At 36.8% G+C, this 20291-nt stretch overlaps 1 pseudogene; it reads left to right on the top strand.

Moving 5' to 3' along the window:
• The first annotated feature begins 2388 nt into the window (after positions 1-2388).
• Positions 2389-2507, top strand: LOC118603716 (annotated as a pseudogene).
• The last annotated feature ends 17784 nt before the right edge of the window (positions 2508-20291 follow it).

Raw genomic sequence — 20291 nt, 5'->3', positions numbered from 1 at the left:
CACTGGAGTATTAGATAGGTAGGAATTACAGTTAAATGTGTAATGGGTGATAAAAATTAATTGGTTTAAAAGTAAATGGTAAGAAAATTCATCTTTACATCATTCTCAGAAGTCTAGAAAATGGGGCAGGCCCATACCTCTGACGTGAAAAGACTGAGGAAGTTTTACAAAGAGGGATGTATAAGATTCATTTGTCTCCGCCCCCCCCCCCCCCCCCCGGAATTCCAGAGTTGTATTTGTATGTAATTCCCAGTCATTGACTCCAAACTTCAGCAAAGTTTGCTACACATTTTTGAGTAGGTATATTTTTAAGAGAGAGAAGATCAAAGGCTTGTCCAGTAGGGTGACAAGGCATAGATAACTGACACCAAGAGTAGGAGCAGCAATCAAAGAAAGAACAACCTGAAATAGAGGAGAGCTGGGAATCTCAGTGCCCTCCACATCATCTCCCTTTATCCCTCAAGAATACCTAGAAATACTGATTAGAAAGCATACCTTACTCAAATATCAATGAACAGCTAAACTCAAAAAGACTCTTCAGTTATAAATTTAGTTGGGAAACATTGCACCATTGAAACAACAACAACAACAAAAAAAAACAAAAGTTTTAACTTTTTCTCTCAGAAGAAAGGCAGAAAAACAGTAAGAAATTTATCTGACCATTAGCTTAAATAGAATGTCGGTCAAGGTCAAATTAAAATCAATGTCATCTCAATATGGTTTTCCCAACTCAAACCTCAACTTTCCTAGGTTCAACTTCAGTAACAAGCTCTGGTGAGATCTAAAGCAAAATAATGATTAAATCTTTTAGCACTCATTAATGTGGGTTAGATTGGCCCTGCTTTGATCACCGAACAATGTTCAAATTAGCCCTTTGGTCCATATTTTACCAATAGCTTTCTCTAAACATAAAATAATACATATATTATTTTTACTACTTAACCATTTTTGTATCATAACGGTAACATTGAAATCTTTCAAATGGAAAGCAATGAGCAATTAGTTACTGGATTTTGTGATTGTCGAGTATTGGAGTCTTTGGTGAGAATAAATTTTGTTAAACAGTGGAGGCAAATGCTAGATGGCTTTCTAGATTGTAACTCCCTTTTCTTCTGAAAAAAAAAAGTAAAATGTTTTGAGACTATAACTTTCTGCTATTTTTTAGTAATTACATGATTTTTATTCCATAGCACTGTTGTGTCACACTATCCTCTAAGAAATGTCAAACCTATTTCTTCTAGTTACGTAGACATGTTAAGGTAACTTATTTTTAAATCACTTTGCAAATCTTTTTTTTTCTTCCTTTTAGTTTAAAGATATAGAATGCCACTGAAATGTGTTTTAATGCTAGAGTCTGCTTATTATTTTTCTTCTGGAACCTCGAAATCAATTTTAAGTTTTTAAGTTTTCAGAGTATATTTAAGTTCCAGAAAGTTTTCTTCAATTACACTCTTGATAAATTTCTCCCATTTGTTCTGTATTCTCCTTTAGGAAATTCAATTAATTTTGGCTTCCTTCTTCATGTACTGTCTTCTATAACTTTGTCATCTTCTCTTGAATTGTCATTTTTGTTATTTTCTTTTGCGGTCTCTCTGTGTTTACAGAGTATTTTCTGTCCCTTTAATTTGCTTTCGAAACATTAATTCTACTACTCGTGACTCCAGTGAGCATTTGTTTTATCATGAAATGTATCCTGATCTTTTTGTGTTTCATAACATTGCCGTTTTGTTCTACCTCCTCGAAAATAGGTTATAGATGTTCTCATTCGATTAGATGCTTCGTTCTTCTATTTCATGAAGAAGGTCTACATGATGGATTAGAACTGGTTGAAACACAGATTTATTTCTGCTGTTTTCTGTTTCTTTTGCATTGCCACTTTATCATAGGGATCACATTGCTTCTCCTTCCTTGCTCATACTTCCCCTAGTTTACTTTGACATCCTTAGCAACTTGGCCAGGGCCATTGCCTCTGCTTGGACAGGCTGTGCTGGCCAAGGGAGCCCGGAATCCAGCTTGCACTCAGTTTGCCTGTCTTGAGCACTTTGGGCTGGAGCTGCAGCCCCTGGAGAAAGAAGCACGTCTTTCTCATTGTCGCAAATATTCTAATTTGCACAGTGCTTGCAGTGGCTCTTGTTGGCCACATGGAAAACTGCTTTAAAATTTCCAGTAATTTGCTTTAAGTGGAAGACTACCCATTTGAACTAGGCTTTGCTGCAAGCTATGCAGCAGGTCAATGACCAGGAATAATGGCAGGGAGCCACCGACTTCCAACTACTTCACCTACACAAGCAACTGTCCATCAAGGGCTTCTTGGGAGATTTTAAATTAGGAACTACTTTGAGGCACACTGTTTCACTGTGGTCATCTGTTTTAAGAAATTTGAAGAGCGTCTATGGCTGTGCTACCCTGAACGTGCCTGATCCTGTCTGATCTTGGAAGCTAAGCTGGGTTGGGCTTGGTTAGTACTTGGATGGGAGACCACCTAGAAAGACCGGGTACTATAGGCATAAATAAAAGAAAAAAAAAGAAATTTGAGGAGATTTTAAAAATAGCATCAGCTGTTCTTTTATAAGAACACAAATCTCATTCACGAGGACTCTACTGTCACAACCTAAGCATCTCCCAAGGCCCCACCTCTTAATATCATCACATTTGGGTATTCAGGTGTCAACATGTGAAGTTTGAGGGAACACAAACATTCAGACCATAAGAGACAGAAAGTACATGAATAGTTGCCTGAGGTTTGGTGGTAGGGTAGGAAAATGGAGAGTGACTGCTGATGGGTACAGGGCTCCTATTTAGGGCGATGGAAATGTTCCGAAATTAGAGAAGATGGTTGCATGAGTCTGTGAATATACTAAAAACCCACTAAACTGTTTACTTTAAATGGGTGAATTATGTGGTTTGCAAATTGTATATTAATAAAAGCTGTTAAAATGTATCATGGGCATTTCATGGGTCATTACATGTAAAGCTAGTGCATTGTAGTTGCAAAATAACATTCTATAGTCCACATGTAGTGTAATTTATTTTATCATTCTTATGTTAATGGAATTCATACTTTTCTAGTTTTTTTTTCTGTTAACTGCTCTAATAAATATTACTGTAGGTATATGTTTTTACTTCTTTAACTTACTTCTCTAAGTTAGATAACTACAACTAAAATTGTTGGACCAAATTGCATGTACCTATTTAATTTTAATAGATGCTGCCAGATTAATTTACAAAAGGGAAAGAGCAATTCACCCTTATTCCAATAGTAAATGAGACAGTTCATTTTCTCATCCCTCCACCAGCACTGACCATAATCAATCCTTTCGATTGTTGTAAATATGGTGATAACAGTGAGCCATTATTGTTTTAATTTTCATTAAAAGAATGTTAGTGTGATTAAGTGCATTTTCATACATTTACTAGGTATTTGCATTTTCTTTTTGTATATTTTCTTTTCTAATACTTTGCCAAATTTTTTACTAGATTCTTTTTTATCTTCTTTACTAATATGAAGTGCTTCCTGATATAGTTGTGCTTTAACCCTTTCCTTGCCATGTATTTTCTAACTATTTTTTCCCATTGTCTCTTGTTTTTGGCTTTGCTCAATGGACTATTGCCCTATGAAAAATTTCAATCTGTCAACATTTTCCTTTACAGCTTTTGGGCTTTTTGTCTCACTTCAGAACTATTCTCCCTCTTAACATCAACCCTCAAAGTTATACTGATAGAAAAATTATACGATATTTTGTTTTCAGTTTTCATAATTAGATATTTAATCCCAATTTTTCATATGGTTTGGAGTACATGTCCAATTTTTAATTTATCCAGATTGTGCATTCCTTTACCCAGTAAACAATAAATTCAGCTTTGTCTTCTCAACAGGTTGTGCAGGTGAACATGAGGAAAATGTTCTCAACATTGCTAAATCCAGAGATCTTGTTCAGCCTTTTGGCTGCATTTAACACATCAATTATTCCTTTCTCTTTTATTCACTTGGCCTTAGCTATACCAGAGGCTCCTGGCTTTTGTCCCACCTCACAGGCCCCTCTTTTCTAGTCTCTTTTGATAAATGGCACTCCTCTCAATCTCTAAATGTAAGAGTGCCAGGCTTTCTCCTCTGTCTTCCTCTCTAGCTAAAGACTCCTAAATTTATCCCTGTCTTCTGCATTCTGGATTCATATTTAATGTTTCCTCAACATCTGTCTTGAATGTTAGAAAGTCATTTAATATTTAAATTATGATCTTGATTCTGACTGAACTCACTAACTCCTCCCCACCAATTTAAAACAAACAAAAGCCCTGTTCCATCTCAGTGTTCTCCATCTTAGAAAGATATACCATCATTCACCCCATGAACTCAGCCCAGCATCTTTGGAATCAATCCCGATGTCACTTTCTCTCAAATCCCACACCCGATCTATAAACAAGTCCAATTGGCTCTGCCTTCCAAATACATTGAGTCCAACAACTTTTCACCATCTCTAACAGTCCAAACCACAATTATCTCTTTTCCTCCTGGAATGCTGCAATAATTCCTAACTGGGCTTCTCATTTCCCTTCTAGACTTCCTATCATCAACTTGCCCTGAAACTGTCATACATTTTTTACAAAATAAGTCAAATCTCTTTTATTCACCACAGAACAGCATGACTTTTCTGACTCCGGGTAACATTTCCAATCTCTTCCATGGTTCTTGCCTGTTCTTGTTTCTGTTCGTAAAGCATGACAGGATTCACCCACCTTTGAGTTATGATGCTTGCTTCTATTTCAAAATTACCTTTTGCTCAAATATTTGCAAGAATTAACTTTTCCTTTTGCTCAGATCTCTTGTTATATATCATCTCCTCAAAGAGAGTGTTCTGACTCCTCTGTTACTCTTCATTTTCTTAACTTGCTCTATTTTTCTTCACAGCACTACCTGGTAATATTTTGTATGTTTGCTTACCATCTTTCTCATCTACTAGAATGAACGATTCCCTGAATTAAGACTTATCTTGTTCTTTTTTGTATCCTAGTACCTAACACTTAGTAAGTACTCAGCAAATATTCATTGAATTGATTTATTAAGTAGAAAATTGTTGACTTGAATAAATTAACTAACTAAAATGTCTTTTTTTTTCATATATTAAGTTACTTAGATCTCTTTCTGGACATTCTGACTTGTTCCACTGATCTATTTCTATCTATTCCTGAGTAATATTCTTTTGATCACTAGAAATTATTGATAACTTTTAATATTTTGCAAGTCTCCTTTGACTGTTTTTCAAAATTTTCTTGTCAGGTCTTTCATATTGATTATCAAACATGATTTTTATTATCATTTTGCACAGCCATATAAGATATACTTTTTGAATTAAGTTTATATATTAATTGGGAAAGATTTAATAATTTTACAAATAGTAAATCTTCCTTTTCAGGATTATGCTATCACACTCTATGTATTCAGGTCTTACTAGTTTTATGGATTCATAATTTTTCCTAGATATTTTAGTAGTTGTCACTATTGTATGTGTATTTTATTGTTAATATAACTCTTGATTTTTAAATGCTAATCCTTGTATCTACCTAGTTTAAAAGTTTTTTATTACTTTTAATAGGTTTACTAAAAATAAATTATTTTAGAATAATTTTAGATTTATAGAAAATACACATAACCCATACCCGGTTTCTCCTACTTTGAATACCTTGTTATTGTGGGACTTTGTAACAACAAAGAAACGAGCATTGATACATTATTAATAACCAAAATACAGACTTTATTTGGCTTTCACTAGTTTTTCCACTAATGTCCTTTTATGTTCCAAGAACTAATCCAAGATATAACAAATTACATTTAGTGGCCAGATTTTAGTTTCTCCTGGTCTATGACTCTCATTCTTTCCTTATTTTGAGGAATATTGGTTAGGTATTTTCTAGAATGTTCATCAATTTATATTTGTCTGATTTTTTGTTTTTGTTTTTGTCATGGTTAGGTTGGGGTTAGGGCCCTCATTATATCTTCTCTGGAGGTATAAGTTATCAATATTACATAGTAATGTTGACCTTGATCATCAGGCCAAAGTAGTGTTTTCCAAGTTTCTCTGCTGTAAAGTTACTCCCCTCCCCGACTTCCATACTCTACTTTTTAGAAGGAGGTCACTAAGTCCGGCCCACACTCTAGAGGGAAGGAGAAATTAAGGTGCACCTCCTTGAGGAGAGAGTATCTACAGATCTTATTGGGAATTGTCCTGTAAGGGGGAGTGTTTTCGTCTCTGTATTTGTTTATGTATTTGTTCATTCAATTAATCATTTACTTATATAAACATATACTCATAGAGATTTTAGAGTTTGGGTTATAATACAATTCTACACTATTACATTGTTCTATTTTAGCTACTGGGAGCTCTTGTCTCCCTTCAATATGCCCCCTCTAACAGGTATTTAGCTAAGCTGCTGGGATTTCGTTACATATACAATCACATAAACTTCAAAGAAGTAAACTTTGTGTCTTCTATTCCTGATTTTAATGTTTATCTCTGTCTTTACCTGCCAAAAGTCTATAAAGTTCCAATGCATCCTAGTTTTCTTGTTTAGTAGATGAGAAATTTGATGCTACTCTAATTCTCTTACCTTTATAAGTAACCAGTTCTCACTGATGGGAAAATTGTAAATGTTTTCCTTTATCTTTGGAGTTTGAGAATTTCACTAGGATTTCTAGGTACGTGTCCTTTTTCACTAATTTTGCTATGACTTGATGATGTGTCTGAAATCTCAACTTTTTTTCGGCTCCAGAAACTTTTCTTCTACTTATTAAGTATAAGGTATACACTGTGTATATACATTTTGCATGCCAAGCTTCTCACTTCACACATTAGATTTTCTGACTCTATCCTTTATGGCTTTTATTTTTTCCCTCATGCTTTCTGTGACTTCTTATTTATACTCTCTATTGTGGAATGTTTCTTCTGTCTGATCTGCCATAATAATACAACAGTTTTAAGTAGTAACCATTCCTTTTCTAATGTCTCTCTTGATTTCTTAAACTTTAAAAATATTTTTTAAACTTTCCAGAAACTCTTTTATGTTCTCTATTTGTATCACCTTAAGGAGTCATTTTATATTTTTAGTTTAGTTATCTTCTCTAACTCTAAGTTTATTCTGTCCTAGTTATTTGGCTTACTGTTCTTTCATCTTCCTTCCCCTGAGGCTTGGTTACTAAGCTGTCATCTCAGGGCTTCAAGCCCACCCTTCTTCTATCCTTTCTTGGTAAGTTGGGCTTGGGTTTCTGCAAGCCGCTGTTTTTCCTTTGCCAGGTGGCTCCCTCTTCAGGTTGCCAACAGGACATGAAAGAGAGACTGGATGACTGGCGTAGGAGAAGGGACACACATATTCCTGTGTGCTTCCCATTCTCGTCTGTGCCCTCCTCAGTAACATGGCTTTTTCCTGACGGGGGCAGTTGGTTTTGGTAACTGTTGGTTTCAGATCTTAATTTTATTTACACTGTCAGAATCCATCCCATGGACCTCTCAAAGAATCTAATACTAGACAGATATTGCTTTTCTCCCAGCATTTTAAGCCCCATTTCCATAGGGCCCCTCTATCAGCTTTTACTATGTTGAATCACATGAAATTCCTGGGTTTTGAACATTTTAATCTCAAAAGAGAGCCATTTTGTACAACTCAAACCAGGAGCTCCATTACTTGTGGAGTCCAGTGCAAAATGAAAATGAGGAGCCCCTTTGTTAAATTTTTTTAAAAAGTATTAAAAATTATCATGATGATAACAGCAGAGTATTAAACCAAACATGGGGCCCTTAAGCCTTAATTCAAACTAATAGGTTCTCATTAGCCCAGCCTCTTCCCTTAATTTTTCTGGCACTGTGGGGTGGTGGCTGCCTTTGGTAGTTACTGTCTCTAGGTTATCTCTGTCTTTCCTCTTATATCTGTTTTAAAAACTTTTTAATTAAATTATGTTTATTACAATAATTGATGTAGTTTATTTTTTCCTGAATGGACCCTGACTGATCCCTCTTAAAATGTTTATGATATTTATTTGACCTCTCATACCTGCAGTTGTGTGAACAGGATCCGCTCTGTTAAGTTGAGGGTGGTGTGGGCTTTTAAGGGAAATCAGGAAAGTGTGGTGGTTTTCCATAAGAGGAGGTCAAAACATCAAAATCAGAAACTTACATGTAGAAACATGTTCAAATATTTTTTAAAAATAGGATGTAAATACTTCTTTGCTCTCCCCTAGTTCAGATTTTGGTGTTCTGTTAGCATATCTTTTCTATAGAAATTATTCTACCCAGACATAGATTTTATGCTTGGTTAAGTGGTATTGACATTAAATTCTAGTGTATGAATAAGACTAGGAACACTGCGAACTTTTTAAAGACCTTGGTAAAATCCACAGACCATCTCCCCAAATCTTCTAGGAAACAGCACAGTTATTCTAGAAGGAAAAAGTAGTACCTACAGACTGCTATTCTGAAGGCCAGAAAGCAATATTCGATTTTGCTTTTAAGGAGAATGTTAACTTCCAGAGCTTCAGATGGGGTCTATGTTTGTTGCTAAACAATTAGACACATGTTGGTTTGCATCCCCATGCAAACCTCACATTAATCACAGCCTGTTGTAATCTAACTACTGATTGTTTTGAAGGATAGAGAGAATGCATCTGTGTTCCAATGAATCCTATGCATTCAAATTGCCCTTAAAACAGCGGAAGTTAAGTCAAGGCGGCTAAAACGAGGCAGCTCCATACCTGGCAATACTGATATGCACTAGCATAACCCCCATATGGACCTGCTTGGTAGAGATATGTTTTTATCTTGTTAGGAAGCACACATTAATGCAAATTTGAGAATGAGAAGTTATCATCATTAAAGGCAATTCCGTTTCTGAGCTACTTGCAGAGATAGACAATATCACATAGCCTTCATAAAACTGTAAATTACATCTGATTTGAACTTCATTTGAAACTCCAGAGTGTGAGAGAACTCTGAGTTTCCCGTTAAACACAAAAGCCTAAATGAGAATTCAGCACCCAGGAGACAGCTAACTGACAATACACAATCTCAGTGAAGCTTGAGTGGGCACACACCAGCGCAGTTAATCAAAACTCCACTCAGCTGCCAGCTCTTCACGCATTCGTCAGAACCCAGCGGAGAGCTTTCGGGACAGAAGACTCATACGTCAAGGCTTCAGCTCTGCTTTCCTTGACATGCCAAGAAGATTAGTGCATGACAGGTTTCTGCAGCCCAGTCACTGGACCAGCATAAATAGACGCTAGAGATGACAAGCAAATCTATGACATCAAGTGTCACGGCCTCTTGTTCCATCAGAACTGGCAAGGCTGCCACTGAGGTTATTGGAGTCATGTGGATTGGGAAGAAATATTTTGTTCCAAACGTGTCAGGAGAATGAGTCTAGTTCTCACTGATGCTTATAGCAGAGTATCTATCAAGACTTCACCACACAACAACACCCAGAACTCCCTGACACATATTCACAGTGTGTTTGTGTGTGTGTTTGTTTTGGGAAAATAATACACATTTTTTTGTTCCCGGTCTTTTTAAATCTAAAGTCTACCTACAGAAACCACTATACTCAGATATTCCTAATATTGTACAGTGCCTACAAATGTATCACTTTCAGAAAGTAAACGCATATTGTTACCTTATAACCATATGTAAGTTGTACATCCTCGCAATAATTTTTCACTCTTTTATACATCATTTCACCAAATTTTAGTTTTAATTTAATATAAGGGTTCAAATAAAGCATGTGTGGATTCAACTGTACAGTTAGTTTTGCCCAGAATGTTTGTTTGCTTTGAAAGTTACTTATATTATAAGTCCTGTGCGTCTTGGCTGACAAGAAACTTGCCAAGGCTTTATTTGTTTATGTGTCCTGTTAATGCATTATTGAGCCGTAAAAAAGTGCTTTCTTCTCAGCCTCACTTTAAATTGATTTTTGAGTACTGATTGTGGACAAGGAACTTGCAAACTACTGAAGAACACGTAAGTGGAAGTGCTCATTCTCTTCCTACTCGGATAATGGGTATTAAATCACCACTTTAAAACACTGTTTCCATGGCAGGAAAGCTATTTGAGAAAAGAGCCAATGTAGCAAATATTAAGGTACCTGAGATTGCATTGCCAAGGACAGCTGGTACAAAGGCAAGTACTCTCAAATGCCACCACTTCTTTTATCTAATAGGAAATGCCACAAGCTGGCACCACTTCTGAAAATGTTTGCAGCATCCTTTCAGGATGTGAGCACTCCACTGCATGTCCCCATTTGTGCTAGCTGGTTCACGTTCTGTCCTTTAATGTTCGTCCTCTCTCTGTGTCCCAGTTTATAGAAACAATAATGCCTCATCTGAATAACGTTTTACAGTTTCAGTGGTTGGATCCCCTTTTGAGATAGTCTGGATTCAAATCCCAACTCTGTTCCTTTTCAGCTGTGTCACTTTGTACAAGATACTTATCCTCCATGTACCTTTATTTCTTTACCTATAGAATGGGGATAATGTCAGTATCTATATAGTAGGGTTATTTAGGAATCAAATGACACATCAAAAGCACTTAGTGCCTGGCATACATGTTAGCTCTTAATATTATTTGATCCTCTTAATAAATCTATTAGGTAAATTTGAATAATTACACTTTTCAAGTGAGGAGACTGAGGTTCAGAGATGTTGAATAAATGGTTCGAAGCTCATTTCTAGAAAGTGTCAGTATCAGTACCAGAACCTGGGTCTTCTGACTTCTGGCCAACTACTCTTTCCACCACTCTACTAGAATATGGCAATTATAAACTTCTAGAGAAGTGGTCCCCAACCTTTTTGGCACCAGGGACCAGTGATCTGATTAGAATCTCATACTTGATAATATGAGGTGGAGCTGAGGAGGTGATGCTAACACTGGGGAGCAGCTGCAAATACAGATGAAGCTTCGCTCGCTGGTCCGCCTCTCACCTCCTGCTGTGCAGCCTGGTTCCTAACAGGCCACAGACCAGTATCAGTCCATGGGCCGGGGATTAGGGACCCCTTTTCTGGAGGATAGGACCTGTGTACTCCTTGTCTTCTGTGTTGCCTCAGTGGACGGGGTTTGCTTCAAGGAATGAAGGTGGCATAGTCTCTGAAGAGAGGAAGCAAGTCATCAGAACGCAGAAGGAAAAAGGAGAGAGAGTGTGGGGTGAGAAGCTGACCTGCAAGGACAGTTTCCCTCTGGGGACTGTTCGTCATGTTTTCAGCGCATCATTCTATATTCTCGCCTTTCCTTTGCTGTCTGTAACCCTTTGGTCAAATATGACCTGGTACAAAGGGCTGAGGTCTTTTAATAGAAGCACAAATGTGCCTCACTGAACACCTTTGCGCTCTTGAACTAAAAAGGCACAAATTTAAGATTTTAGAAGAAGTTTAGATATTAAATCTGTGGGGTTGAAGTTCCACATGCCCATAATCCCCAGATCACTCAGAGTCACCAAAGATTTAACAAGGATTTTTCTTGTCCCTGGGCTCAGGAACCCTCTGGCCTCCTCGTTCTGTGCCTATCCTACATTTCTTCAGACTTGGCACCGTCTTATCATACCTGGAACTGTCTTGAAGCACAGCTTTTATCTTTCCAGAGAGTGTCACTATAAGTTTGTGTGAACACGTGGACATCCACGCTGGCCTCTGGCCACCTTCCTTACTCTCTCACTTGCTTATAGCTAAGCCCACCTCCATTTGCTCTTTTAGAAAAAGCCCATACTCACCTCATTGAGGTGCCCTGGGAAGAAGAATCTACTCTCAGCTAGTCTGCCTTCTCCGAGCCCTACAGCTCTACTGAGTAATATATTCTTAATTTTATTACATCAACTCAACACTCCTTCAAATCACTGTGAACCTCACATCCTTTCCTTCTTCTTAAAGGTTCTTAGTGTCAGGAGAATAGACTCTACATTAACTACTGAAAGAAAAAAATTGGGTGATTTTAGGATTTTAAATGTTTTATTTTCATGTTTCATTTTATCTTATTTAGCTATTAAGGTCCTATATGAAAGCAATTATAAACATATTCTCTGCCCTGTTACACTGTGCTTAGAGGGGTGACAGGATGTGGTGATGTCATAAACAACAGAAAGACTAAAAGGCACCCCATCCTGTGGGACTAAGTTCATAAAAATCATTGGAGTCATTAATTATTTATCATTAAGTGTATTTTTTGCAGAGTGGGAAAACAACAGCACTGACATCAGGAACACATGAGTTAGGAGAAAGCAAACACGCAGAACTGGACCTGGAGTTCAGAAGTCTTGGTCACTGTCACTTGTTTCGCTTACATCATTGTCCTGCTCTGTTTCCACAACGACTCTGAAAGACAAGCAACATTATCTCCATTTCATAGAGGGGGAAAATGAGTGATTTATTCATGCTCGCAAAATTATAAACCTCAGTGTTGAAGCTCCAGGTCTTTCTAACACAAAAACGTGGGGTCTCATCACTAGATGATGCTGCAATCTGAGTCCTGGCTGATAAGAACCTAGAGGGAAAAACGACTTCCTCTTTTATCTCTGTAGGTTTGGTCTTGGTGGAATTTGGATAGGGTGTAAAACTGGTGGATATTGCATTCTCATCAAGATTATTAAAAGCGAAGGGGAGGGACTGACCTATGGCTCTGATAGAGTCTTTGAAAAATGCAGTAGAGGTCAATGTGTGGTTAATAGGGGTGGTTTTTGAATGATCGTTTGCAAGACTTCATTCTCTGGCTAGTATAAATCATGATCTGCATTTGCACACAAATGCATACATTCACACACACACACACACACACACACACACACACACACACACACGTATATATATATTTCAACCCTGACTGATGCAGGAAATGCTATGGTTTACCATATATTTTATTACTTATAGATTTTCACTTTTATTTCTTCTTTTTTCTTCTTCCCCTCTTCTTCTCTTCATTTAACAAACACTTGTCAAATACTTAATGCTTGCCATGCATCAATAGATTCAGATAAACTAGCAGGATCTTTGCCCTCAAGCAGCCCTGATTCCACTCCCTCCTCCCCCAGAGCTTTATCATCCTTCTCTATCACCACATTTCTCATTCTGGTTTGGGCCTCTCTTCCACCTCATCAGATTCCCATTATAACCCCCTAAATGGTCACCTGCCTCAACTTCCTAAGCATAGATGTTATTGTGTCCTTTTCTAACTTAGAAACCGTTGGTGGCTTCCCGCTGCCTAATGAATTGAGTATAGAATTCCTTTATTTGTGACATTCAAAGCTCTCCTCAGTCTGGTTTTTGCCTTCTCTTTTACCTACTTTGCTGGATTCCAAAAGAAATACCATCCCACCAAGTTTATTTCCTAATTCTCCTCTACTTTACCTGTAAAAATTGTGTGGTTGCAGTTTAGATGCTACTTTTGATCTCGGTCACATATCCTCAATCAACCTTCTGGCCCTTATTACCTTCTGTTGTGTAGGTAATAGTTAATGGCAGTACTATGTGCTCATTTTATCTATGTTACCTCATTTAATTCTTACCACAAGACCATGAGGTAGGTGATTTATTATTTGTATGTTACAAATGAAGAAAGTGTGGCTTGAAGACATATTGACAATATAGGATGATATAGAGATATATCCCAAACCATTCTTCTCTCAAAATGGAATCTCATCTTGGCTTCGGGATCAGTAACTTGTCCAAGGTCAATAGCTAATCAGTAATGGAGCAAAAATTTGAAGCCAGACTGTCTGATTTCAAAGCCTGAATTGTTTGATCACAGTCTGACACTTTAACTAGGCTGTGAATGCCTGAGTTAAAATGTTAACTTACTTGTTTCTAAATTCCCAGTACATATCAAAGCAAATTGACTGAATGAATAAGTGAAATGAAGTCAGGGAAAGTCTGAGTGAACTCAGAATTCTAGAAAACTTCAGGAAGTGCGAGAGAAGGGGCTAAAGATATATATAGCTCATTCTTGACCTTGGCAGTGTCTAAGAGGGATGGATGTCATTTTGGAATGTGAGTGAGAATACTGGGCCAAAATTTCTGGGGACTTAACTTCCAAAATTTTTCTTAGCCTGTCAGTATTGTATGTTCAAAAGGCCAAGGCTGGAATCCTTTGGAGAAAGATTATTTTTTATGTATCTTTGTGCTGACCTGTATTGTCACTATACACCCCACAAGTCTTCTTTTCAGGCCTTGCTTGCAGCAAGACCAGAGGACTCTAGGGGTACCATGTGTATTTGTGGATCTGCTGAACCTTTCATTCTAAGAGAGGATTAAAGTTGAACTGCTGAGGGACCCTCCCTTCTTTCCCCAATCTGTCATAAGTCCTGAAAACTGACAAAATAACCCTGAGAAAGTTGAGGAAGACATTGAGAAAAAGAGAAAACAATTATTTTTCTTTGTAGAATAGCTAAAACAGAAATTGCTTTAATAGTAACAGTACACAAACTTCTATTAAGAATGGATGGGTTGCTTCGTTTCATTACAAATATTCAAGATAAATATCTCTAACATAAAGTGAAAAAAATTTAAAGGTTCCAAATGTGGAAACATGCATTTGAGCCATGCCTTTGAAATGTGCCTACAAACCATTATTGATTTTAACCCTGGGGAATCCATAGAGGAGAAAAAAATTATACTACAGGAAAGAATAGAATGTATTTTTTTCACGAAACAACATCAAGAGCATTAAACACATTATTCAAACTGAGCCCTATTTTACTATAGTGGATGCTGAGTAATTTATATAAGTTATAGGTGTATTGTTAGAAATTTATCACACGAAATGTACTATAGATCTTCTTTTAACCTTTTCATGTTTAAAGAATGAAGGTATTTCATTCTAGTCCCTTAAAGAAGGTCCTACAAGGTGTCATACATTAGCAATTCTATTTGGAAAGAATTACTTTGAAAGGAAGAGTAATTGTATGAAGAACCACAGAGTTTTAATATAAATGACTGCAATGTGGTATGTGATGGAGGGAGTGGAGCAGAGGAAGGTGTGAGCACCGATGTGGCTCTGAGCTGAGAGAATGGAAAAGCCAACAAAATGATGTTTACTCACATTCAAACTACTGTAAAGTTAATTCTTGAATTGAAACTATTAAATGAACCCTATCAGTATGCTATTAGGTTGAGCATCACACTCTTTGATTGGGAAACAGAATAGCATAGTGATTAAGAAAGCAGTTTTGGAATCATACTAGACTTACCAAATCATTACTTGGTTAAATATTCCTTAAAATAAATACCCAGTCTTCAAGATTTTTTCTTTTCATTGCAAGATGGCTTCTGGTTGTTTGACAGGTGGTGCTGGTGGTGGGGCGACTGTGTGCTTATAATGCACTCTGCATGCATTCTTTTACTTAATTTACAACCCCATGGGGTGTGGGCTTTATGATCCCCATTTAAGTGTAGGTGTTCAAAATATGTGCAAGACAATGTCATGAGTACTACAAAATATTCTTGAGAGAAGTTGAAGAGGACTCAAATAAATGGAGCGATTACTATGTTATAGATTGGAAGACTTAATGTGAAGATGGCAATTCTCTCTAATATGATCTATAGATACAATTAAGTCCTAATTAAATACTAACAGCATTTTTTTTTGGTAGAAATTTAAAAAACGTATCCTAAAACTTGTGTAAAAAAATAAAGGACTTAAAACAGTCTTATCAAATTCAAAACACACACACACACACACACACACACACACACACACACACACACCCCAATGGAACTCTTACATTACTTGATTTTAAGTTATTACAAAGCCATAATCATCAAAACAATATTGTAATATCATAAAGTAGATATGTAGATCACTGGAACAGACTACAGATCCAGAAATAAACTCATAGTTACACAGTCCTTAGATTTTTGAAAAAGTCACCAAGGCAATTCAATGAGGAAAGAAAAATTTTTCAATGAAAGATGTGAGACCATTGGACAGCCATGTGCAAAAAAATGATCCTTTACCCTTATCTCTCTTTAGGCACAAAAAATTAACTAGAAATCAATAATAGACCTAAATGTAAGTACTAAAACTATAAACTAAAAAGAAAACATGTGGTATTTTCAGTAGTTTTGAGAATGGCAAAGATTTTGTAAAAGAACACAAAAAGTTTGACTTTCAAAGAAAAAATTCTTAAATTGGACTTCATAAAAATTTAACACTTTTGTTCTTCATAAGACAACACTTGACCTGAGATAAAAACACTTAGAAAACAGAAATCTGACAAAGGACTTATCCATATGAGCATAACCTAATCAAAATAGAGAGCATTTCCCTCACCTGAGGGTTATTTCACGCCCCATCCAGTCAACCCTCATTCTTCGTAAGTAATGACTGCTCTGATTTGTGTAATTGTAGATTAGTTTTGCCTGTTTTAAACTTCTTATGAATGGATATATTCTCTTACATTATCTTCTAGTCTAGCAGTGCTGTTGTCTTTCCTTTTAGCTGAAGCAACAAGCCCAGTCCCTGTACCCTTCTGCTTCACTCTATCTCCTCCCCAACTTCAGCTCCGCACACAGAGAAAAGCCAAAAATGTACGTGCCCTTCACAAGTCTCTAAGCTACAGTCCTGCTGCTTGCCTTTCTGTCTCTGCCTGGGTGAGCTGGCTCATCTTAGACTGAAAACTGTGTTGTCTGAGCATGTTGTTAGACCCCACGTGCAACAGGAAACGTACAGAAGGTTTTGAATCATTACCTATACCTACAGGGAGAGAGAAGCAGATGCCATTTGAAAGGGTTCTGATTAGAAAACATGTTTGCTGACAGTGTACCTGATTGGCATCTGTGGCTTTGCAGCAGACCATCTGTTTTCGCTAATGCAGCCTCAAGTGTGGTGCATAATGAGGTTAGGGTCAGGACTATTTTGTTCAAGTCTGTGGCTTCTATGCACTGCCTCCAGCTCAGTTAACAGTTGGGGGCACTGCCAGGACAGTGAGGACAGGGGGAACTTCTCTGCTGAAATGTGTCAGGAAAAAGAAAAGATAATGGGTTCCATTTCTGTCTCTCTAGGGATATCTTAAATATGAAGGAATGCCAAGCAAGAGTGGTATGGAGGCAGAGAGAGAGGACAAAGGGTGTGAGATTTACTATTTAAGAATAGATGGCTGTGCAAGTGGGAAGAAGAAACTTTAAACAATTGAGAAAAATCAAGATGGACTGACAAGAAAGTAGGGAGAGAAAGACATAAATATTTACGACTCTGGGGTGATGGTTCACCAGTTACACAACAGAGCCTCTTCCGTCCTCAACCCACTGCCAGCTCATGCAGAGTAGCTTTTCGTAGAATGACTGAAATATCGCACTTTAGTCTAAATGTATGCAACATACTTACGGATTTTATGGTGATTCTCTCTTATCCTTGTGCCTCCCGAAGGCCTGTCCTCATGCCAAGCCCTGAGCAAAATTCTTGGTATATTAAACAATCTCTACTTAACCTTCGAAGTAGATTATTTGACTATTTGCATGTTACTTTTGCCTTTATAAAATATGTTACACACAATTTGCCTATATCAAATTTTATGCAATTTAGAAATGCCCCCCGAAGGGTCATTCAGAATAGAGTGATATTTCTAAATAGTTCTTAATATTTAATCTCTTTTGACAGACATAAAATACCCCATCTATAATATTATTTGAAGTTTGAAAATTAATTAGGTATCGTGACTAAAAACAAAACAAGGCCAACCGTAGAGCCTGCTCCTCAGACTGTAGCCTTGTGCTTGTGGTACGTCGTTGCGTGTGAGTGTCCCAGCGCCCGCTGCCAGCCAGCTTCGCAGTTCCTTACTCGATACTCTGTGGACCAATAAACAAGGTGCCCAGTGGCAGGTGTGTCGTTACAATTTATTTATTTATTTTAGGATTGTATGCTAAATTAAACCTTTATATTTATGTTTTGCTGTCTTAATAAATATATTGGTTTGCAAAAATTATATTTTAAAAATTATAAAAAATTATATGTACACCTTTGATTTTTTTCTTAGATTAAAAATAAAATATGCACTGTCACTCAGAATAATCATGGTTGAAAGAGGTCTACACTATTGAAAGCAAAATACCCAGTGTCCCCTGGGTATTTGCTGCAACGGCAGATATAAAGACTTATAGACTAATCTGCTGAATTTGAGGTATGGTTATAAAATGGCTTCCTGGGTCTTCCATATCACAGGCTGTGAACACTTGCCCTTTCACACATTGTGCATTGATAGCCAAGTGACTTTTGTTGAAATTCAACCTTCGACCTCTAGCCAATAAGCATTTTGGGCTATCACATACTTGGCCATCTTCATTTAGCAGTATTTGTGCAGTTGTCTGGAGATTTCAATGCTTTTTGCCCTTATTACTTTATTAAAATTAATAGAAGTGAAAGTGCTTACACCAGCATTAAACGCTATAGTACTTATAAATGCAACCTAATTGAGATCATCATTAGATAAGTTGAAGCAGTGACTTTTTAGCCTCAATTAGAGGCTAACTATATTAATTATGAAGAAAAGAAACAAAAGTAAAATTTAGAAATAAGTGAAATGTTGGAAAAATGTGTTGGAGATTGTTTCTGAAATGCAAGATATTATTTAGATTTTTATAATGTTTTAGTTTTGTGAAAATAACCTATATACAAACACATAGTTTTCCTCTTTGACTTTTAAAAAGTTACTTTTTAAATATATTATAAGGATGCATTACATAACATAGATGAGAATTGCTTGTATATCTTTAGACTCTTTAAAAGGAATCTAAAAAGCCACAACCTAATTTGTATGCTTGGTATAGAGCCTCATTTGCATGACACATTATAAATAGATGATATCACCACTATTATTTTTTCCTATGTTGAGTAATATTTAATATATTTAGCAACCAATGTAGACATACCTATGATATTGGTCCTACCAATTTGGAGAGAAGAAATTTCTTGAAATGAAACTGTGATATATCTTACAAAGCTCCTTAAAGCCGCAGTATAATTACTGCATGCAGTAAATGTTTAATAAAGGCTATAAAATGATGCTAAAAGAGCTTTATGTTTGGATATTTACCAGATGAGCATATTTCAATTAATTCTATACTATAAGAATTTGTGATTCTTAATTTAGTCTCTGTAAATGTAATTGTGGCTATAAAACTTAAAATGTTTATCTCCCTTTGCATAATTTGGCTTATTTAAGGGGTCATTGAGGTTACAACGATTTCCCCTTTTTCTGGAGTCCTAGACTCTACTTCTCCTGACTCTCTACATTACTATAGACTGTTGCATGTTCCAGAAGTCCTGGGCTTTTCACTCTTCTTGATATAATATTGATACTGACACTTGACTTCAACTCTAATCATATTTCTGATTTCCAGAAGGTTTTATACTGGGAATATTGTGGCCATGACAATCATTTGATAGAAGTTCGGTTACCAAAAGTAACTTCTAAAATGGGAATACTAACTGTGGTTAATTTTATGTGTCGACTTGACTGGGCCATGAGATGCCCAGATATCTCTGGTCAAACATTATTCTGGGTGTTCCTGTGAGGAGTTTAACATTTAAATCAATAGGCTGAGTAAAACAGATTGCCCTCTCTAATGTCATGGGCCTTATCCAATATGGTGAAGGCATAAATAGAAAAAAGGGCAGAATCTTCCTGCTTAACTGCCTTGAGCCAAGATGTCATTCCCCACCCCTTCCCCCCCACACCCTCCATCTTTAAACTGGTATGGAAACTTTGGCTCTTCTTGGGTCATGAGCCTGCTGACCTTCAGACTGCAGCTATACTATCAGCTCTCCTGGGTGTCCAATTTGCTGACTGCAGCTCTTGGGACTTCTTAGGCTCTATAATTGTGTGAGCCAATTCCTCATAATAGATCTCTGTTTATATTTTACATATCCTACTAGGTCTGTTTCTCTGGATAACCATAATACACTAATGTTGACAAATGGAAACATTTTATGCTCTGAAACTGCCCACAAATCTGGAACTTAAGCATAATGACTATCAGTTTATTTACATTAGAAGTTGTTTCTAAAGCGTGTAACCTTCTCCCCCTGCTACAGTAGTGACTGCTCTGGGAATGGCTACAAACTAGATTTTGGCCACAAAAAAATAACCCATGAGCCTTCTCTACATGTGGAGGAATTCCATGCTTTTACCATGTCACAGAGGGCAGTGCAATGTAAGGACCACAGAAGGCTCTAAGGATTACGTTCTCATTCCTCGAATGTACTGGCCCTCAGGTCTGCCTTGCCATATAAGTTACAAATTTTGTGTGACTGTTATGAAAGAATTTGTTAGATACACAAAAT

This window comes from Rousettus aegyptiacus, unplaced genomic scaffold, assembly GCF_014176215.1.
Source record: "Rousettus aegyptiacus isolate mRouAeg1 unplaced genomic scaffold, mRouAeg1.p scaffold_m13_p_5, whole genome shotgun sequence".
NCBI lineage: Eukaryota > Metazoa > Chordata > Mammalia > Chiroptera > Pteropodidae > Rousettus > Rousettus aegyptiacus.
Note: the sequence above shows the minus strand (reverse complement) of the source record. Positions and strands in the feature narration are given on the sequence as shown.